A 21,600-nucleotide genomic window follows, 5' to 3' on the forward strand; every position below is an offset into this window, starting at 1 on the left:
CATGTGGATTGAGCATTACCACTGATACCAGAGCATAGCAGGAATTTGCATTCCTGTGTTCTCATTGCTGTTGTGTTCTCTCTGAGGATGATTGTTGAATGAATTCAGGCGACACTGCTGCCGTGGATGTATGTTTGTCCAGTGTGGGTGTAATCTGGTGTGGCCTCAAGAAACAAAGGGCCGCCCCAGTGACTCTTCTGCCTACTTTTTGACCAGATTGTGGTCAAAGGAAGTCACTAGACCATTGGATGATGATGAGGCCTGTGCGTATAGGGCGAGGTAGCTACCACTCCTCTACAGCCCAACAGGAATGCATCATCATCATCAAGGAAAGGGAATAACTGGACTCAATGTGTGAGCCTCCATTGTTCAGCCTTGCACCTGGAGAACTTGCCTGTACAGTAAGCCACATGATCCCATGGTTTTATTTTATATTACAATATCTTAGGCTCTGAACCCAGTATGTTCTATTTCTTCCACAATTGCAGGGTCTAGCCTGACAGAGCTCAGTCCTTCATAGGGATTTGGGAAAGCCTTTCAGTCTTCCTTTAACCAGGGGTACATCATCACATCTGTGACTCTCAACCTATATTTCGTATTGACTATCATTAAGAGGCCAAGAGGTCCTATATCTCTTTTGACACCCCACAAAGGTTTGGATACATACTTGCCACAAACGGTCTTCAAAACTGTAGTATGAAGACAGAGTAAAATCTGACTTTTTTAATCTACCATTAAATGTAAAACTATGGTCCATATGTCATTCTGTGGACTATCATAAAGTTTGCTGAGGAAGAGTTCAGGAGCTCCAAAAGAGAAAGGACCACAGTGCCAGTTCAGCATTGCCCTGGTTCCACTTGAGTTCTAAGGTGAAAGTCGATGATTTTGACATTTCCATTTATGTCCATCATAAACTTATCAGGTTTAGATTCCCTGTGTACTATACCCTGGTCATGGCATTAGCTCACAGTTGCAATTATTTGCCTAAATATTTTTTGCCCTTGTCCTCCTCTAGGTGGCCCCACTTTCAGGTGTTTTGGTAAAGCTGTTGTCCTTCCACAAGCTCTTACTTGTAGAAGTGAGATGCTGTTCAGGTAGTCAACCATCATCATTGTCTCTGCCTTGGTCATGAGTGACAGGCACCATTGCTTCTTTAGAAGCAGTTCCATGGCCATGGGTCTGCCACTGAGGCAAAGGCGTTGCTCCTGCGTCCCCTGGGCTTTAAGACTTTGTTTTGAGAGTGGAAGTGTCCCTCATCAGAAATTTGCCTGGGGCTTGGGTGTGGGAACTCCTCCTTACTATGTGGAATCATTGTAGCTAAGAATACTACAAATATTCCCTAGAAATAACTTAAAATTATAGAATAAAAATGATGAAAAAGATGTAGAGAAACTGAAGCTACAATCACTGCATGTGTTAACTAAAACTGAGCAAAATGTCTTGTGGACTGCAGTTTTTTGTTTTGTTTTTCTTGCTCTCTCAAGAGGGCAACTCTGTAGTGCAATAGATCACATATTCAGGTGATGTCATGGGAAATAGTAATTGGCCAAATAAAGGCTACAGCCAGTGTTTGGGCTATGGAAGGAAAAGATAGAGCTGAATGTTTTGGGGTAGGGAGAGAAAGAAGAATAGAGACGGAATATTCGGGCAAGAAGAAGATGGGGGAGGAAGAGGTTGAAAATGGAGCAGCCCATGTGTCTTGCACGAGCCACAAGAAGGTAGAGATGTCATAAATGGGCAATAGAGTAGTGTCGTGGTGTATTTGTCTGATCTAAGCACTCAGCTTGTAGATATATTATTGAGTTTTCTGGTCTCTGCATGGGCCTTTTGGGGTTGGAGATTTACCCCTATAAATCTGGCTAGTATAAGCCTCTAGGGTTTTCATTACAAAAGACTAACGCAAGTCCTGTGAGAGGAGCATTATCCAACCTTCTGCAGGTCAGCCAGAGGTGGTGGATGGGATGAGAAATGCAAGCAGTAGTCCAAGCATTTCAGATTAAAGGTGTTTGGTTAGAGTAGCAAACTAGCAGCAGGGACCAGGACAAGATGGCTGCATAGAGCTAGCCAGGTGGGGTGAGAAACACCACTACTACCAGAGCATAGCAGGAATTTGCATTCCTGTGTTCTCATTGCTGCTGTTGTTCTCACTGAAGCTGATTATTCAGTGAATTCAGGCGACACTGCTGGCATGGATGTATGTTTGTCCAGTGTGGGTCTCATCTGAAGTGGCCGGAAGAAGAGAAGAACAGCCCTCTTCGCTCTTCTGCCGGCAAGATAATGGCCAAAGGTAAACACAAGGCCATTGGAGGATGTTGAGACCAGTGTGACTAGGGTGGGGTAGCTTCCACTCCTCTTCAGCTCAAAGGTAATGCATCGTATACATCAAGGGTAGGGAATAACTGGATTCGATGTGTGAGCCTCTGTTGTTCTGCCCTGCACCTGGAGAACTTGCCTGTACAGTAAGCCACATGATCCCATGGTTTGATTATATGTTGTGATATCTTAGGCTCTGTACCCAGTATGTTCTATTTCTTCCACAATTGCAGGGTCTAGCCTGACAGAGCTCAGTCCTTCATAGGGATTTGGGAAAGCCTTTCAATCTTCCTTTAACCAGGGGTACATCATCACATCTGTGACTGTCAAACTATATTTCCTGTTGACTATCATTAAGAGGCCAAGAGGTCCTACATCTCTTCTGACACCCCACAGAGGTTAGGATACATACTTGCCACAACCGGTCTTCAAAACTGTAGTATGAAGACAGAGTAAAATCTGACTTTTTTTATCTACCATTAAATGTAAAACTATGGTCCATAAGTCATTCTGTGGACTATCATAAAGTTTGCTGAAGAAGAGTTCAGGAGCTCCAAAAGAGAAAGGACCACAGTGCCAGTTCAGCATTGCCCTGGTTCCACTTGATTTCTAAGGCAAAAGTCGATGATTTTGACTTTTCCATTTATGTCCAACATAATCTTATCCAGTTTCAGTTCACTCGGTACTATACCGTGCTCATGGCATTAGCTCACAGTTGCTATTATTTGCCTAAATATTTCCCTGCCCTTGTCCTCCTCTAGGTGGCCCCATTTTCAGGTGTTTTGGTAAAGCTGTTGTCCTTCAATAAGCTCTTAATTGTGGAAGTAAGATGCTGTTCAGGTTGTTGACCATCATCATTGTTTCTGCCTTGGCCATGTGTGGCCTACACCAATGCTTCTTTACAAGCAGTTCGATGGCCATGGGACTGCTAGGGAGGCGATGATGTGATATCGGGACCTTGGCATTGCTCCTTAAGTCCTTAAGACTTTGTACTGAGTGTGGAAGTTTCCCTCCTCAGAGATTCTGCTGGGGCCTAGGGTTTGGGAAATCCTCCTTACTATGTGTAAGCATTGTAGCTAAAAATACTACAAATAATACCTAGAAGTAACTTTAAAAGTGTAGAATAAAAATAATGAAAAAGATGTTTGGAAACTGAAGCTATCGTCACTTCATGTGTTAACTAAAATGAGCAAAATGTCTTGTGGATTACTGTTTGAATTTTTTCCTCTCAAGAGGGCGGCCCTGTAGTGCAATAGATCACATATTCAGATGATGTCAATTGAAATAGTAATTAGCCATATAAAGGCTACAGCCTGTCATTGGGCAATGGAAGGAAAAGATAGAGCAGAATGTTTTGGGAAAGGGAGAGAAAGAATAGAGATGGATGATGCGGGCAAGAAGAAGATGGGAGAGAAGAGGTGGAAAATGGAGCAGGCCCATGTGGCTTGCAGGAGCCACAAGTAGCTAGAGATTTCATAAATGGGCAATAGAGTAGTGTAGTGGTAGATTTGTCTAATCTAAGCACTCAGCTTGTACTTATATTATTGAGTTTTCTGTTCTTTGACTGGGACTTTTGGAGTTTGAGATTTACCACTATAAATCTGGCTAGTATAAGCTTCTGGGTTTTCATTTCAAAAGACTAAGGCAAGTCCTGTGAAAGGAGCATTATCCAACCTTCTGCAGGTCAGCCAGAGGTGGTGGATGGGATGAGAAATGCAAGCAGTAGTCCAGGCATTTCAGATTAAAGTTGTTTGGTTAGAGTAGCAAACTACCAGCAGGAACCAGGACAAGATGGCTGCATAGAGCTAGCCATGTGGGTTCAGGATAACCACTGATACCAGAGCATAGCAGGAATTTGCATGGGTTTAATTTAAAACTTCATGCAATAGAAGATGTTGCCTGTGGTAGTCAACAATCCACTAGGGAGTTAGGATTCTTGTCCTAGGGATGAGAGAATTAGATTCCTGAATGAGCAGAGATGAGTCAAATGACTCCAGCACATGGGAATCTTAATCAAACACAGTGATAGACAGACCCAAATCAGGCTTTGCATTCTCTTCCTGTAAAAAGAATCAGTATAATAAATGGATCCAGGCAGAGAGGGAGACTGAAGACTGCCTGCTTTTAATAAAGTTTGGTTTAGTTGTTGCTAATTTGGTGTAATTTTGTTTAAAGATAGAAGAGGACACAATTTTGGCCACAGTCACCTGGGGAATTCCTCCTGAGGTTCAGAGCTAACTCAGGGCAAATGAGCCCAGATTATCTGGGAGCTCCTGCTGTGCAGGGACAAACTGAGCTAACAGAAAAACTACAGCCTCCAAGGCAGACAACAGAATTTGGATAAGGATGAAACCCTCTAGGAAAGTCTCAGTGTCTCACAGGATTCTCATATTCTCTCAAAAGAGGGTTAAATGTCCTGTCTTGGCAGATTAGAAAAGGCCTGAAAAAACTGTTTCTACTCTGCTTGTTTGGTTTAGTTCCCTCGTATGAGTATTTAATTTTCGAAATGTATGTGATTTTGAATTTTCTGGTTATTTTACTATTCCTCTGGGAAAGATGTCAAGCTAAAAATCTTTCTGGTTACTGGCTAAAGTGTCTGCTAATTTGGGAGAAAGACCTTATGTTTCTGCTTATAGGAAAAGTAATTAGGCACTGGACTCCTTCCAGGGTTCTCTGGGTCAGAAAGGGCAGATGAGCCCCCCTGAAGAACTAGAAAATTCAAGAGAACCAAGCAAGAAAGGTAAAGATTCCTTATGCCATTGTTCACAATGCATGAACGAAGACTTATGATTAGTTATTATTAAATTTGGCTCATAAAAAGACTATCTTTTCACATGCTTAAACAAAGAGCAGTATTTCATCTTGAGTAGTCAAGGTATTTCATGTTAAACTGGTTCCCAATTGGCTTAGCAATCGAGCCTCAGGATGCAGAGTAACACAGCTGCATAGAGCTAGCCATAGGGGCTGGGTGAAACTCTGATGCCTGTGTTTAGCCAGACTTAGTGTGGGGTTATTTTAAAAATTACATGTAACAAAAAGTGATTGAAAGAAACTAAAGTCAAAGTTAGGAAAATAGAATAAAAATTATGGAAAAGATATCAGGGAAAAAGCTAAAGTCAAAAATCCCAAGTAAAATTCAAACAAATAACCCACCTTGTATTCTGTTCAGAAAAGTCACGAAGCTCTCTAGAAGGAGACAAGACAGGATGCAGCTGTTGGGCTATCTCAGGCAAACTCTGCACCGGAGCACCTGTTCAAAGAGATTAGAACATCATTATTGTATCATGGATGTTTACTGGGAGAATGGAATGATTTCACAGCTGAGTTGTGGAATTCTATTGATCTATAAAATAACCTATGCAGTGGATAATATAAAGTTATGAAATATCTTCCAGCTTCATTAATCAGAACTATAAATTTTCAATCTAGCCCATGGATGCTGATGGTAACTGTCGCTTCTGTTTCCGACCCGCAGAAAAGAGCGACTACACAGCGTTCTTTTCAAAGCGGTTTATTCAGGAACCTTACAACATGCAAACAGGAATCTTCTTTTCTTCTGTCTCCCTCCCAGCCCAGCCCCCGGAGCACACTCCCTTATACCCTCCCTCAACTCCGCCTCCTCAGTCCAGACTGCATAATCTCAGTTCATAGGTCCACGGCACATGGCCTGATCTTGCATCATGGTGCGCCTGCACAGCTCTCACAATGGACGTGGCTAGTTTCAGGTGTGTGAGGAAGTCAGATGCTAGTCACGAGACTTAGCTGCAGTCCCAGGCGCCATCTTGGGACTACCGCCACACCCGCTCCCCACAGGTAACTGTGATTTCAAGGTCATTTCCAATCATCTATGTTAAGTGTTTTGACTCAAGGAAACTGGCATTGCCATAGATGAAATCAGTAAAAGGCATATTTATTTCTTCTTTGCCACATAACTAGACAAATGTCAGTTCAAAAAGTTGCGATTATTTAGTGTACTTTTTTCATCTCAGTTACTTATGTATTTTTTCATTTATTTAAATTTCCATACATGTATACAGTAAAATATGGTCATATCCACCCTAACATCTGTCCTCCAACTTCTACAAGATTCCTCTCAGAATCCCCCGATTGACTCTATAGCCCTGGTTGGTCTGGGACTTGCTGTGTAAATCAAATTAGCCTAGAACTCACAGAGGTCCACCTGAATCTGATCCTGGGCTTAAAAGTCAGCACCACTAAACCATTCCTCGTGTGTGTGTGTGTGTGTGTGTGTGTGTACAGAAATACACATACACACATTTTTTGTATCCCAGTAAGCCCTATTAGTGCTAGTCATACATGCATACTGTGTGTACAGACATTCACTGGATTATCAGAGTCCTACCAGTGGCTTGTCCCCAAGGAAGAGTGAATTTCTATCAGCTGTTGTTAACTGCAGCTCCTCATTTGATGCAAGGGCTTATAAGTTCTTCTCCCACCCATGCACGATGTGCAAACAAATGACACAGCCACCTCCGTCACTTTACTCGGTTAACATATACTAATAAAATGTTATGGTATTTTCAAATTTATATGTATCTGTATTGTATATGTATAATGACACATTGTATATACTTGTAATGGCTATTCTTGGTTGTGAACTTGACTATATGTGGAATGAACTTCAATCCAGAATTGGAAAGCTCACCTTTGATCCTGATTTGAGGCTGGGAGACACAAATTTCTGAACTGAATCTTGGTATGGAGATCATGAGGCAAAGTGGCTGTGAATCTCAGGAGTTTAAGACAAGGAGATCTCTGAGTTCAAGGTCACCTAGGACAAAGCAAGTCCCAGTTCCAGCTGTGGTGGTACACACCTTTAATCTGGGACACACCTTCTGCTGGAGATTTATATAAGGACATTGGAAGAAGGAAGAGTCTCTCTTTCATCTGCCTGCCTGATTTGTAGGACTGAGCCACTGCTAGATCCTTGGACTCCTATCCATACCTGTTGCTGATCATTGTTGGGGAGTTGGACTATAGACTGCAAGTCATCAACCAATTGTCTTACTGTACAGAGATTTCCCATAAGTTCTGTGTCTCTAAAGAACCCTGTATAAGACAATTCTCTTTTATAATATATAATTTCTATTGATAGATAATGTAATTTATTTTTTATTCATAATATTATTATATTCATCCCTATGTTTATATGTAAATAAAACACAGGTTGTATGCCTATGAAACAGTAACACACTGCATACTTGATGACTGCTGTCTTTTCCCTACTCCCTACTGCAGGGGAGAAAATGGACCATTCTCATCAATGAAAAAGGTAAAATAAAATGTTAACTATTGGCTGGAAACACAGATGGTTTACACATAAAATTACATCTTCTTGATTGCTACTTTAGAAATTTATCTTCATTTCCTGAAGTCACTTTTTATGATACATTACTATATCAAATACTATCTCATAGTTTTTAAGGTAAGTTAATTTTATTCTTGGTACAAAAGTATACACATAGTGTTGTGCAACTTCCAGTAATATCCGGGTAGGGCTTCATGCACATGACTGTATGGTTTAATACTTCCCTATGTGATCCAAAGCTCTTTTGTTGTCATATTATGATCTCTAAGCAGAATATTTTTGATCCTGAAATTATATACAATACCTAACTTTTTCTAAAACACTTCATTAGCTCTCCATAGAATGCTATTTAAGTGTGTTTGACTGTTCGGTCCCAGGATATGAATTCCAGTAGAGCACTTTCTGGATATTTCCTTACAAAGTGCTGTTAACTGCTTCCTCCAAGAAGTTAATTTCTTGTCTTGAAATTTAAACCTTATGTTTAAATAGAAGATAGAGAAGGCAGATGCTGGATTATTTAGTACCAAGCTGGTTTTCTGTCCTGATATGGGTAAGGGCTAGTCACTTGAGGTGTTTCTCATTCCTTTGGATTTGTAGCTGTTTCAGACTTTATAAATAATCATTTTGAGTATTACAAGTCTATGGGCATTTTCTCACCAAATTGTCCATTTTTACAGGAGTATTTTTCTTACAAGTTTGGAACCATAAAATAGAAACTTTCCTAACTAGTCAAGCTACTAGGGTGTATGTGGGCAGGGTTTTGCACATTTCCTGCTGTGTGATTTAATTGTGCTGTTCTGACCATTTTTTTTGCATAGGCTGCTGGCCAGTATAAGCTGGAAATCTATGTTAAATCGTTGTCCAAGGAGGTATTGCAGATGTGGTCAGTATTTGTTTTAAAGGAAACAGTGAAAGGCATTCTTCACTCGAGCTTTGTGAAATAATGTGCAGATGCTTATGGCTGTGGATACTGTGTGGTGTGAGGAATGCTGTTGTGCACTGACTGTGTGGTGTGAGGAATGCTGCTGTGCACTGACTGTGTGGTGTGAGGAATGCTGTTGTGCACTGACTGTGTGGTGTGACGAATGCTGCTGTGCACTGACTGTGTGGTGTGACGAATGCTGCTGTGCACTGACTGTGTGGTGTGAGGAATGCAGCTGTGCACTGACTGTGTGGTGTGACGAATGCTGCTGTGCACTGACTGTGTGATGTGAGGAATGCTGCTGTGCACTGACTGTGTGGTGTGAGGAATGCTGTGGTGCATTGACTTGCTGCCTTTTTTTCTTTTCTCCCTACCCCTGCATCCTTCTGGTGGTTCAGGTTGGACAACTAGGTGCCCATGACCAAGTCCTCATTGTGGATGGATTTAGTCTATTTGGACATTCTCAGGAAAGGTATGACTAATTGTTTCCTTTAAAGCCTCAACTGATTGGTTAGTTTTAATGTACTGAAGTGATATTTTGCATTTTGAAATTTGAATTCAAAAAGTAGTGATGTAAAAGATCTTTGTGTTTACTCACCTTCCTCAATAATCCTAGTTGTTAGAGCACATGAATCTCATTTGTGTTCACTCATAAGAATGTATATTAGTATAGAGTATTACCTTAAATAATTATATAAATATGTACACATATACTTAGAGCTTGTAAAATGTTTAAATATCTTAATGTTAATGTTATAGAATAGAATATACTTACCTGTTTTATAATTAATTATCATAAGTGATGTGGACAGGACATAATCTTCTGAAAGCCTGGTTTATTTCCCCAAAGAGCAACCAGGCTGAGGAACCTAAGCACAAGTATTCTGAACATAGACTCTACTGTGACAGTGACCGCTGTTTCTTTATATTTTCTTCCTAGGGCAGCAGAACTCATGACTAGTACCAGTCCCATGGTTACCCTGGAAGTTGCAAATCAAGGCATCCTCTTTCACTGCCTGTCCACCTTTCTTACCCAGCCATTGTCCTCCATGGTGCAGAGAGGTAAGAGCTAGTGACTCAAGCCAGGTTAGCCAACATATAGTGATCCTGTATTGGGATATGGCTACTCCTAAAAGTTATCAAAATCTGGGGCTGGAAAGATGATTCAGTATTTTACAACACCAGTGTTATCCCAAAACTCTAATTTTATGGGATTTAAAGCACTTTTCTAAGTTCTCTGGACATGAGTCAAGCATTCGTGTGTACACATGCTGGGCAAACACTCATACACATAAATTATTTTTATAAAGAGAGGCCCTAAAATTCCCATGTAGTAGCTCCTACCACAGCTCTTGCTCAGCTCTTCAAGGAAGAAGTTAGTTGAGACTGAGTGCATGATGCTGAGAAATACTTCTGGATCATGATTCAGATCAGATCTAATGGTACAGTTTCCTAGATATAGTTACAGTCTGTTAAGTGCAGTATTGTGAACTCTCTTCTGACCCTGCCTCAGCTTTGGAACCTGCACACCTTAGCGCCTAACCTTTGTAGCTACAGTATCAACAACAATATCAGTGTCTGACAGCCTAGAATCCTGTATACTAAAGCGAGGAACAGGAAACAATCCTGGCTAGACCATGTGTTGGCATGTTAAAGCAGAACACCATTTAAAAACTCAAAGAGGGAAGTGGGTAACGAATGAGTCCCGGGTGAGCAGACAGGAAGACTAAACTGTGAACAGGCATTGATAATCACACCAGGGGACAGCACCATGTGATGCTGTCATACTGATTGATGGAAAATAATATGTGTGTTATCAGGTGAGAGAAGAGTAGTTGAGTACTTTTAAATATTACTCGAAAAATAGTTACTTTGTTATTTACAAATTATAAGTCAGATCTGAGAAAATAAATAAGGTCAATTTCTCCCATAGATACAATACTAAGTGAATGAAAAGTTTTTCTAGACAATATATGTAAAAGCTTTTCAAAATGTTCGTATAAAGCTATTTGTGGTGGCATGTACCTTTAATGCCAGCTCTAAGGATGCAGAAAGAGGCAGATTTCTGTGACTTTGGGGCCCTCCTGCCTGTGTACTGAATTCCAGACCAGCCTCAAATATATAGTGAGACCCTGGGCTATGGTTTCTTCTGATTGCTTGCTCGTTTTTGCATTTTTAGGCTGGTCAAAGAATGTATATAAAAGATCACCCTATTATACCAAGAGCAGTTATTAAATATAAGAATTTTAGATGCATCCTTTGAAGCTCTTCATCTTAGAAAAAATGACGGAGAGAGAATGAGTGAATTGGCTTTGGTTTCAGTTTCAGATCGTTATGGCTCAGGTAAACCCAGAGCACAGAGTGAAGTTTTTATGAGTTTTATTTTTCTTGGATATTTTATGTATTTACATTTCAAATGTTACCCCCTTCCCATGCTCTCCCAACCCCCTGCCCATGCTTCTATGAGTATGATCCCGCTCCCACCCACCCATTCCCATCTCAATGCCCTGTTCAGCTTGCAGCTGAATATTACACTGAATATGGGGACCCCAATGGAAGAGTTAGAGAAAGAACTGAAGGAGCTGAAGGGGTTTGCAATCCCATAGGAAGAACAACAATATCAACCAACCAGACCCCACAGCTACCAGGTAGGAAACCATGAACTCATGAGTACACAAGGAGGGATCCATGACTCCAGCCACTTATGTAGCAGAGGATGGCATTATCCAACATCGATAGGTGGAAGAGTAAAGGTTTTGAGCTCTATAATAATTCAGCTCAAAACGGCTCCCCAGAGAGTCCTCAAGAGCCTTGGACAGAGCACAGTCATCCAACGAAGCTGCCTGGTAAAGACAGGCTGATGAAAAACAGAGCAGATCACCCTTTCAGCTCCAATGTGACAAGTAAGAAGAGGCATTCTCTAAGTCACCTTGTCACCCAGATCATTGTTTATACTTTGATCATTGTTTTTTGTGTCCCTTGGCCAGCTAGAATACAGTTTTCATAGAGGTCTCATATTAGTCCAAAATTAGAATTTTATTTGGAAAACCCTTGACCTTATAGATCAAAATGCACTGTAAATGTGTCTTCAAAATGGATCGGGTTTCCAAGTTAGTGGAGATCATTTTTACACTTAAAAGAGTTGCTAACAAAGTAGTGAGGATGGAGTATACTGAATAGAGACCCCAACGTCCAAAAGGCTTCAACCTCCAAAAGGCTTCACGTATTTACTCTCATGTCTCTAGCCCAGATCTCATCTGGTCCTGGAGAAAGTCCTTCTCCTGGTCTGTGGCGTCAGGAGACTTGTAGGGGTGCGTGAAGCCGACTTCTGGTACATCTTTGTCTCTGGCTCAGTGCTAAACATCCTGCCCTCAGTGTATGATGGGTATGCCATGGCTCCTGCATTTAAAGGAATGTTGTTATGTTTATTTTACTTGTTATTTAATGTGACACTTGGGTTTTTAACACTATTTCTAATACATCAGCCTTCTATCCCTGGAGAGAAGTGTGCATATAGCACTAGAACAGCAGCTAACATCTGTCTTCACTGGAGAACTCTGTACTGAGGTCTAAGATGAGCTGGAACACTTTCTTACTTGAGAAATATCTGACTTCTTTGATACAGTTCTCAACAAATTACATTAACTATCATTCCTGAATTTTGGTCATTTAAGTTTATTTCTATTACACTAGTCAAATAAATTAATGAATCGGGGAACATGAGAATTAGTGTAAATGAGTAAATAAGAAAATTTAAGATTTTTTTTATTGGGGTTGGGGATTTAGCTCAGTGGTAGAGTACTTGCCTTGGAAGCGCAAGGCCCTGGGTTCGGTACCCAGCTCAGAAAAAAAAAGATTTTTTTTTTATTGAAAGCATAAGGTCAAAATTACATTTTTTATCATGGCTTTTAAAATATATTCTTTAAAAAACCATTTATTTATTTATTTATTTATTTATTTATTTATTTTATAATCCAATATTAGCCCTTCCTGTCTTGCCAATAACCCCTCATACAAACCCGTCTATCACCTCTTCCTGAGATGGCAAAGCTCCTTTTGGGGTGTCAACCCCCATGATTGCTTTTTTAAAGATTGTAAAACAGATCCCCGAGGACAAAGTTCACCTTTTATGCAGTTTTATGAATCTCATTGTTTATTTCTTTACATTTCACAAGAACAGACCCCTCTACGTAGTCCTGAAGCTAGGAGCTAAATTGCAGGAGTGACAATGCCACAAACAGCATGCATCAGTGTATAGAAAAATCTTTTTATTCCTTTGTACACACAGGTACAGCTGGTTACTTGGAGAGTGAGCCATAAAGCAGTGTCAGGTCTGGTTATACACCCATTCCTCAGTTTTCTTACCTCCTCTGTGAGAAAGAAACATGCATGAAATTTTGTTAATATCTCTGGTGAGTCTCTGAAGTATTAGATCTTCGTCTTTTCTTTTCTCGGTGTGTTACCCCTTCAATGGAAGAACTTCAGGAAGAGTTTTACCAACTTGAGCTGCATTGAGTAGTGGCCAGCATGGATCTCTAGTGTGACAATGATATGTGGATCCAGAGCTCCTCAGTGGACTCTATGACATCCAGCCAGGAGCACTTGAAATATTCCTCCAAGTCAGTTACCCCTGCTTCCACTCTACCAAGAGTGGTCCTGGCCATTGGAAAACCCAGCAGAGGTGCTGCCCACCCCTGTGACTGTCTTCCAGCCCATATGAACAGACCTCCCTCCACCACCTCCTCCACCACATGTCCACCTACACCAGTGGTTTTGATGGCATTTCAGTGGCTTTGCCCCTCCCACCACCTTCTGCAAACAAGGCAGGATCCCAGTCTGCTCAGGTGGCTGCTGGCTAGCAAAAAAGAAGGAGGAGCAGCAGTGGTGGTCTGAGATATAGAAGGCCTGCCTGGATAAGGAAGCAGAGAGGAAGCACGGTGAGCAGGAGAAGAATCTGGGGCAGATGCACTCTCATTCCCTGATCCCTGCTTCCTTATCTCTTTTGGCCACACCGGCCCAACCAGGAAAACCTTCCACACTGCAGAGGCCCCAAGAAACAGTTACTCTGGAGCTGTAGCCCCAGCAGCAGCCCCCCACTATTGAGCACAGGAATCTGCAGTAGAAAACTATCAGTAAAGAGGAGTTGTCCTGTGGGGATAGTCTGTCTCCAGACCCATGGAAACAAGATGCCAGGGAGAAGCTGGAGAAGCAACAGCAAATGCACCTTGTGGACATGCTAAGCAAGGAGATCCATGAGCTGCAAAACAAGGGGGACGGTAGTGCAGAGGAGAGTGACTGCCTGTGGAAGCTTATGCTGGAGTGGCTGTTTTGGAAGAGACTTCAGGCTATATTTCTTGTGTTTCTCCCAGGTTCATTTCTTGAACCTGTTCTTGAAAACTGTTCAAGCAGCCCAACATTTGACATTTTCAAAGTAGAAATTCATAACAACTATGTTTTTGACATTCTGGCCTTAGATAATTCTACAGTGATGTCTATGGTTAAGTGCCAGGCAGTGAGAACCCAGGAGTGACGATCAGAGGTACACAGGATGACCTGAAGGTGAGGTGCTCCTGGAGCCCAGTCTCCTGAGTGCAGGTCCTCAACCTTACAGCTGCCCACTCCAGCTGTGCCTGGGATGGAGCCAGTGCTACCGACCTAGGAAGCAGCTCAGGGACTGTGCTTACTATGTTCCCCATTGGTTCAGTTCATGACAAAGGTTAATCTGAAGTAACAGCAGGAATTTTAGCCCGCTGGAATTCTGTATCTGAGAAAGTACATGTCTTTAGGAACATCAAGATGCTCACGTCTTAACACGTTTCAGCTTTATATGTCACAGATATAATAAAGCTGTTTATAACCTTTTTCTGTTTGGGGTAGCTCAAGGGTAGAATGTCCTGACCCTGAGTATTATATCTAATTACCCAGAGAGAGAGAGAGAGACAGGAAGGAAGGGAGGGGGAGAGGGAGGGACAGAGACAGGGAGAGAGAGAGAGAGAGAGAGAGAGAGAGAGAGGAACAAAAAGTTTGTAAAAATAAGCAAAACTTAAAAATATATAAATAACTGTAAATTATTAAAAGTCTATATGAGAGTCAATGTTTATCACCCAAAATTGAGGAAGGGGCTTGGAGAAACGAATTATCCGCCTCCAACCTCCAAAAACATACACACACTCAATCAACAACACGTCTAATTATACCTGGAAATACCCATATTTTATAGAATGCCATAATGGAAAGTGAGAAGCATCATTTTCGATAAGGGTTGCCAATATGTTCTTTTTCCAAGGTGTGTGCAGCCGTGCCAGTCTTCCTCATCACGGGATGGAAGAGGTCCCTGACCTGTGAGCCTAGAGGTGACCAGGGGATCTTTGCTCCATTCTGAGACTGAGAGGCAGGATGCCCACTCAAGGGTCCATAGCAGGGAAGGTTTTCAAGCTACGTACAGTGCTGGAAAAGCCTACACAAGGCGTACAGTTAGCAGTGATGTGTTTGCAGGGAGTCCAAGGAACCAGCTTTTTACTGATGCAGGTGGGCAAGCATTTATCATCCACCTGCCACTCTGACAGCAATAAGAGTATTGCTTAAGTTTTGTTTCATAGATTTGATCACTGAAAAAATACCAAAAATTGGACCCTTAACGTTGTAGCAAATAGAATAGTGGATGCTAAGACAGGGACCTTTGACTCTTCTAACACCATTGTCTATTTCAGAGCAAGAAAGGAGAGTTATCAATGGACAGCAGTCTGCTTCCCCCATGAGTGCTCTACCACTGAGTTAGTAGCCTTAGCCCTCCTCACCTTTAGATAAAGGGTGTCACTAAGTTGTCCAAGCAGACCTGAAACTCATGCTGTAGACCAGGCTAGCTTTGAACTTCTGATCCCCCTCCCTACTGTGTGTCTTGAGTGTCTGGGATTACAGGCCCATTTCTCTACAGCTGAGCAGCTTGCTTGTTTGCTTTCTCCTTTCTTTACTCCTCCTCCTCCTCCTCCTCCCTCTCTCTCTCTCTGTCTCTTTCATTCTTTCTTTCCTTTCATTCATTCTTTCTTTCATTCTTTATCTTTCTTTTCTTCCTTCTTTCATTCCTTTGTTCCTTTCTTTTAAGATTCATTTACTTTAGTGCTCTATCTGCATGTACATCTGTGTGTCCAAAGAGGGCATCAGATCTAATAATACATAGTTAGTATCTATGATATGGTGACTGGAATCGAACTCAAGGCCTTTGAAAGAGCAGCCATGCTCTTAACCACTGAGCCTGCTCTCCAGCCCCAGCCTATTTTCTTAAACTTACCACACTTGGTTCACATGAGAATTGTCTGTCAGATGAGTAAGGTAAGGTTACCCTGAGCGCAGAGTGCTTATCCCTTGTCAGATCATCCAGGGGGTTACCTCTGACTCATGCTGTCCTTTTCCAGGTCTGTCACCAGTGCCCTGGAGTTTGTGGGCCTCATCCACAGAGGTATGCAACTCAGAGAACATGGCCCCTAAGGCTACACCCACATTGTAAAAGCCAGCGATGTCAATCACAGCAGGTTAGATGTCAGCCACCTGAGTCATGCAGTTTGACCACATGAGACTCACCCTAGGACTTAAATGCAGTGCGTTCAAGGTCTCACATGCTATGCTGGACAGCTGCTCTGGGCCTCCACATCATAAGCCAGAGTGCAGAGCCCTGGGCACAGCAGGACACACCCAGGCTAGTTTTCACTCCTATGGAAAGCCAGTATAGATGGACATTCTCCATCTTGCTACAGTGACACTTCTGTAAGGGACGAGACTGCTTAGGGCAGCATTGTCTGTTTAGTAGGCACATCCACCTCCAGGACTTGCCCCCTATGGACAGTGCTTGAGCAAAGCCTGCCTCATGGTGCTTAGGGAGTCTCAGTTGTCTGCCAATGGATTCCCAGACATTCAGCTCTGTCTGATGATTGACAGACCTTTGTGACCCTTCTGTTTTCCACTCTCCGGACCACAGCCCCAAAGTCCAGCCAAGCTGACCTTCTCGAGAAAGCAAGGGCAGGTATTTGTGGATTACCACTGCACTGGGCTTCATCTCCAGTGGACCCACCCGACCATGCTGGGCAGCTCCTGGGGGCAGGTTTCAGCACATGGACTGGGCCAGCAGTGTGTATGCAGGTGAACGGGGGACGACATCTGCCCAGTCAAGAATGCCAGAGTCATCAAAGGGCAACACAGTAGAGAGAGCTTGTGAACTGTCAACAGAAGGCCATGTTATACTCCATGATGGGCCTTATGTTGTTCTGTGTCTAGAAAAAGGGTTACCTGCAGTTAAAAGGACTGTGGTATCCAACAAGGGACCTCAATGACTACCAGGCCATGGTGCCTGTCTGGGAAGTGGGTGGGTCCCATGGTCCCTCCAAGAACCACCTCTGTTTGCCTGTTCCTGTCTGGATAGCATGCTCACAAGCGACTGGACTGCTTACTTTACAGCTGTGTCTGTGGTGACTGGGTTTGCCCTGAAGGAGGCCTTCTTTATCAATTAGAGTCTGGCTGTCCTAACAGATGCCCTTATGGCCTTGTCAGAGCACTGTGACCACATCCCACATCTGAACAGCAAGCTAATCAACAGGATGCTCTAGGAGTCCATCAGTTTGTCTTCCTCAGAGACCCCAAAATACAGGGGGCAGAGAGCTGGGCTTTAGGGAGCTACCACAGGCATGATTGCTCTTTTTTGTAAGCCGCACCACCTTTGGCCGAGTTACAGTTCTGCCAGGCCCTCCCATGTTCTGTCTTCAGCATCTTTGTGTGTCAATGCAGCTTACACTGTGTATTAACTGTGCTGCACGTTGGCCTATAGGCTGGGCTTTCCTCTTGATTTTCCAGCAAGACTACAGAGTTCCCGGGGGAGACTCTCATCATGGCTCTCCATATTCTGACAGGCACAGTCTGTGGATGTCTCTAAGGTGTTGGAGTTCGGACCCCACTGAGGGGTGAGAGGCTTTCAGTGACTTATAGACCCAAGGCTTGGGCATGATGGCTTCTTTTTTTTTTGGTTCTTTTTTTCGGAGCTGGGGACCGAACCCAGGGCCTTGCACTTCCTAGGTAAGCGCTCTACCACTGAGCTAAATCCCCAGCCCCACATGATGGCCTTTATTGTGTGTTTGGTAGCATGTATGCCCTGCTGCAAGTGTAGACAGACACTCCCCATGCCTGTAGTCTGTGCTTGGAGTGTGGGTACACTCTGTCCATGCAGACAGCTGTCTCCGCACACACAGATGCCATTTTCATGATTTACGCCTGTCATCTTTGATGTTTCTTTTAATAGGCAGTCATGTAAAGTCACTATGATTTTGTGGTGACTTTCTTTCCCCAGCCTTCAGATGAATATAGGAAAGAGACTCTGGAATCTGCCTGGGCTCCTCCTTATGCCCACACCTTGACCCCACTGAACTCTCTTTGGCAGAGACATGGCAGAGCCTGGCCTTTAATTGTCCTGTTCATTCCCTATGGATTGTGACCACAGTCTGCAGTTCTGCACAGCCTGGCATCCAAGGAAATTGGTATAGTTCCCCACAATGTCTCCACAGGCTCAGAGGAAGGACATAAATAGAATCTTTATGGGACCCAAGTGGCTTCTCAGGGTCAGCCAATGGTCTTGGCTCCTTCTTGTCTCTGAAGACACAGGGCACAAGTCCTGACCTCCATGCACCTTTAGCTGCTGCACACACTAAGGATGAGTCCATTGGCTTCTGCTGCTTCTGGGAGTCCTGAAAACCACAATCCCTCAACCAAGGGAACTAGTGGGGGACAAGTGAGCTCCCTGAGGACCAGAAGCCCCACCTGGGTTCACTGCTATGTTTCCCAAAATAATGAAGAGCTGCTGTCATAGCAGGCCATGCTCTGGTGGGTAGGGCAGACAGGCACATCCAGACCCACAGAAGGCTGTACTGTGGCTGTGCTGGGCATCCCAGGGGCGGGGTGGGGTTGGGGACGGGAGACAATTGGTCCATGGGTACCATGGATATACATGGACACCTAGGCACATAAGGGGGTATGCATATACACGAAAAAACTCCCTCTCACACAGAAGTTGGCATGATGTATAGAAAAACAAGTCCATCCTGAGTGTGGGCTTCACTTTAGATATTAAGGTCCAACATTAAAACAGGAATGTGTGAAGACAAGGAGCTCTGTGTTCCCTGGGACCAGAAGGAACAGAGTGGCTGTGCTGACTCACATGAAATAAACTCTCAATCACAGTCTGTGACAGCCAGGTCACAGGACCCAGGCTGCTGTGTTATGTGTGAGCACCCAGTGCAGCCAGAAGCTAAGTACTGAGCACTGACTGGCCCAAGCCCAGAAAGGGTCTCTGTTTTTCAGAGTGCTGGGGGACAGTGCAGTGTGTAGCAGTTTCCTCTTGAAGACTCTTCTGGGGTTTTGAGTTCCCTGTAGAGGACCCTCATGGCTACAGACACTAAGCCTGGGAGGAAAGATCCTCATCTGTAGAGTTCATTGAAAGGCCTGAGAGCAGAAAAGCAAAGAAGCAGCAAAATGTGCCCCTTCTGCTCACTGTGGTTCAGCTTCTGCCTTTGCAGTTGAGCTCAGGTGCCCTGGAGTCCTCCCTAGCCTGAGTGAGTGATTTCAAGGCCAAGTCACATCCTCCTGGTTTTTAGTATCAAACGCAGCCCAGTTTCAGCCCAGGTAAGCTGTGAATACCAGGTATGCCTTGCTGTCTGCATTGTAGGGGAACTGTTGAGCCCCAAAGTACGCAAGGGCTACAAGGTAAGGAATCATAGGACTGGGCTAGGCCTGGAATCCAAGTTCCCTTCACCCCTGCCTGGTAACTGGTTCTTGCTGTGTATAGGGGACAGAAAGATAGGGTCCTATGGGAGCCCTGGCACAGGCCTGCCCAAGCATGGCTTAGGGATCCTCACAACATCCTAGCATTTGATGTGTCCCCAGGTTTGTCTACCACCCTCAGCCGTGTGCCATTTTCTGTGCCACCTGCAAGGGACTCTAAATATCTTCCTACAAAAGGTGATCAAGGAGGGGTTGTACAAGGACACATGGTGGCTCTGTGGTGAAGTTAACATGGACCAATAGATTAGAGGGCCAGAGCCCCAGGACCAATGCTGGGTGGACACACTCCTCTGACATCCAACACAGAGATCTTTGTACAGAGATCAAGAGAATTCTTATCTGAATAGCAGTGCAGAGCACCTCAGGCTCAGGGACTCAGGACTGACACCCATAGAATGCTGTAGAGGAGCCGTTTGTGATTCAAGGGCTCATCTGCCTGGGTCCTTGAGCCTATAGAGATGAGCAGAGGACTGGGCTGTGGCTGGTTATGGGCTCAGACAGGGAGGTGCTAGGGAGCTTGTTTTTGGCTCCTGGGAGTAGAGCAGTTTTTCTTTCCCTGTCCCTGCTTTTTGAGTTTTTCTTTCCTTGGGAAAATGGAAGGACTGGAAGAAGTCTGGCTATGGAGAGTGAGGCTGGCTGGGAAACTGCTCGCTGTTCTCCATTGTCATCCTGCTGGGGGTTTGGGGTTGTTGGCAGGTTAGCCTCTCCACCATTCCAGTCTGCTTCTCTCCATTTAATCCATGCATCTCTGTCTCTTCGCTTCGTGACATGGATGCACAAGTCCTACCAGTAGCTGCCACTCCAGGGCATAAGTCCCTCAGTGAGTGAATTCCAGATGGTTCTGTCTAGAGAGAAATTGGACAGGGTCGTTCATCAGTATGTAGGAACATGGAAGATGATACTGCACTGCACCCAAACACATTTCATATAAAATCAATCCTACTGGTCAGGTACTAATCCACTCTATTTACACCTTTCGCCATTATTGCTATTCACTGTACTGTGAATTTTTATTATATTTTACTTCTGCAAAAGAAGAGACAGAGTTTAGCACTGGAGATTCCCTAGGGACTGGCTGGAAAGGACGCCTTGACACACGTGTGCTTCTGGGAAAAAGCTCTTTCATAGGATGCCTCCATGAGTTCCAGGATGTGTGGAGGGCTCTGTGCCCTATCCAGGGTTGACCTCAATATATTAATGGGAGCTGATGCTTCTCTCTAATAGAACAGTGCCACCCTCCTTGGAGATGTCTGTGATTGTATATGCTTAGCTTTAGAGTATCATTATTAGGAGACTTTGCCTTGTTAAAGTAGGTGTGTCACATTGGCCTGGGCTTTAAGACCCTTTTCCTATCCACATGCAAGCCAATCTTCCCCAAGCAGCCTTCAGATGAAGATGTAGAACTCTCAGTCTCTCTGGCACCATGCCTGCCTGGATGCTGCCATGCTCCCCAGCTTGAAGATAATGGACTGAGTTTCTGAACCTGCAATCCTGTGTTCATTAATGTAGTCCTTATAAGAGCTGCATTTGTTGTGGTGTGTCTCTTCTCAGCAGTAAACCCCTAACTCAAACAATGTCCATGTTCCCTTCTTCTGCCTCCAGACATTAGAAGCTTCCTACATGAGCGGCATACTCTTGGGATATGGCCCTAATAGGCGCTAGGCTGTCTGCTTGATCTGAGAGTGCTAGGACATCCTGCTCCTAAGGGCATTGTTACCGCTCCCTTGCAATACTGTTTATAGCATCAGCAGGCTCCTGCTCTGTTACCCGCTGAACACAATGCTGTCTTCTACAGGAGTGGATCCAACAGCTCTCAGAACCTCCTCAGGAACTATGTGTTTCCCAAGGATTACCTGCACTTGCTTACACACCCCTATCCTGTGTTCTGAAAACTTTTCAAAGCCCATTCATCTGTGACTGGTGAGTTCAGGACAGTAGTCCCAAGTGTCTTTTCCTACCCTGACAGTTCACTCTCATGAGGCATCACCTGCCCTTGACAGAGGATTTTCCCAAGGGGCATTGGATGTGCAGGAGAATTGTGTGTCCTGAGTCTTTTCAGAGCAGCACAGGAGGACATCAAGGTCCCATTTGCTTTTGGTTTTTGAACTCATGGGCCTGGCACGGTCTTGTTGGTATTTAGGTCCCTGTCAGTCCTGAATTGAATTTTAGCATGGGAACCCAGGGCAGTTGTCTTCAAACTTATTCCTAGCATGGACCA

General features: G+C 43.8%; 1 protein-coding gene across 1 annotated transcript in view; it reads left to right on the plus strand.

Moving 5' to 3' along the window:
• The window catches only part of Smok2al2 (sperm motility kinase 2A like 2), a 101,675-nt gene that overhangs the window by 64,674 nt on the left and 15,401 nt on the right, over window positions 1-21,600 (plus strand). Inside the window, exons 6-7 of the transcript XR_010059383.1 lie at window positions 1-9,036; window positions 9,505-21,302. The exon at window positions 1-9,036 is cut by the window's left edge and continues 36,694 nt beyond it. The gene's annotated coding sequence lies outside the window, so the exon portion shown is untranslated. The remainder of the gene's footprint in view (window positions 9,037-9,504; window positions 21,303-21,600) is intronic.

Source organism: Rattus norvegicus, chromosome 1, assembly GCF_036323735.1.
Source record: "Rattus norvegicus strain BN/NHsdMcwi chromosome 1, GRCr8, whole genome shotgun sequence".
NCBI classification, from domain to species: Eukaryota; Metazoa; Chordata; class Mammalia; order Rodentia; family Muridae; genus Rattus; species Rattus norvegicus.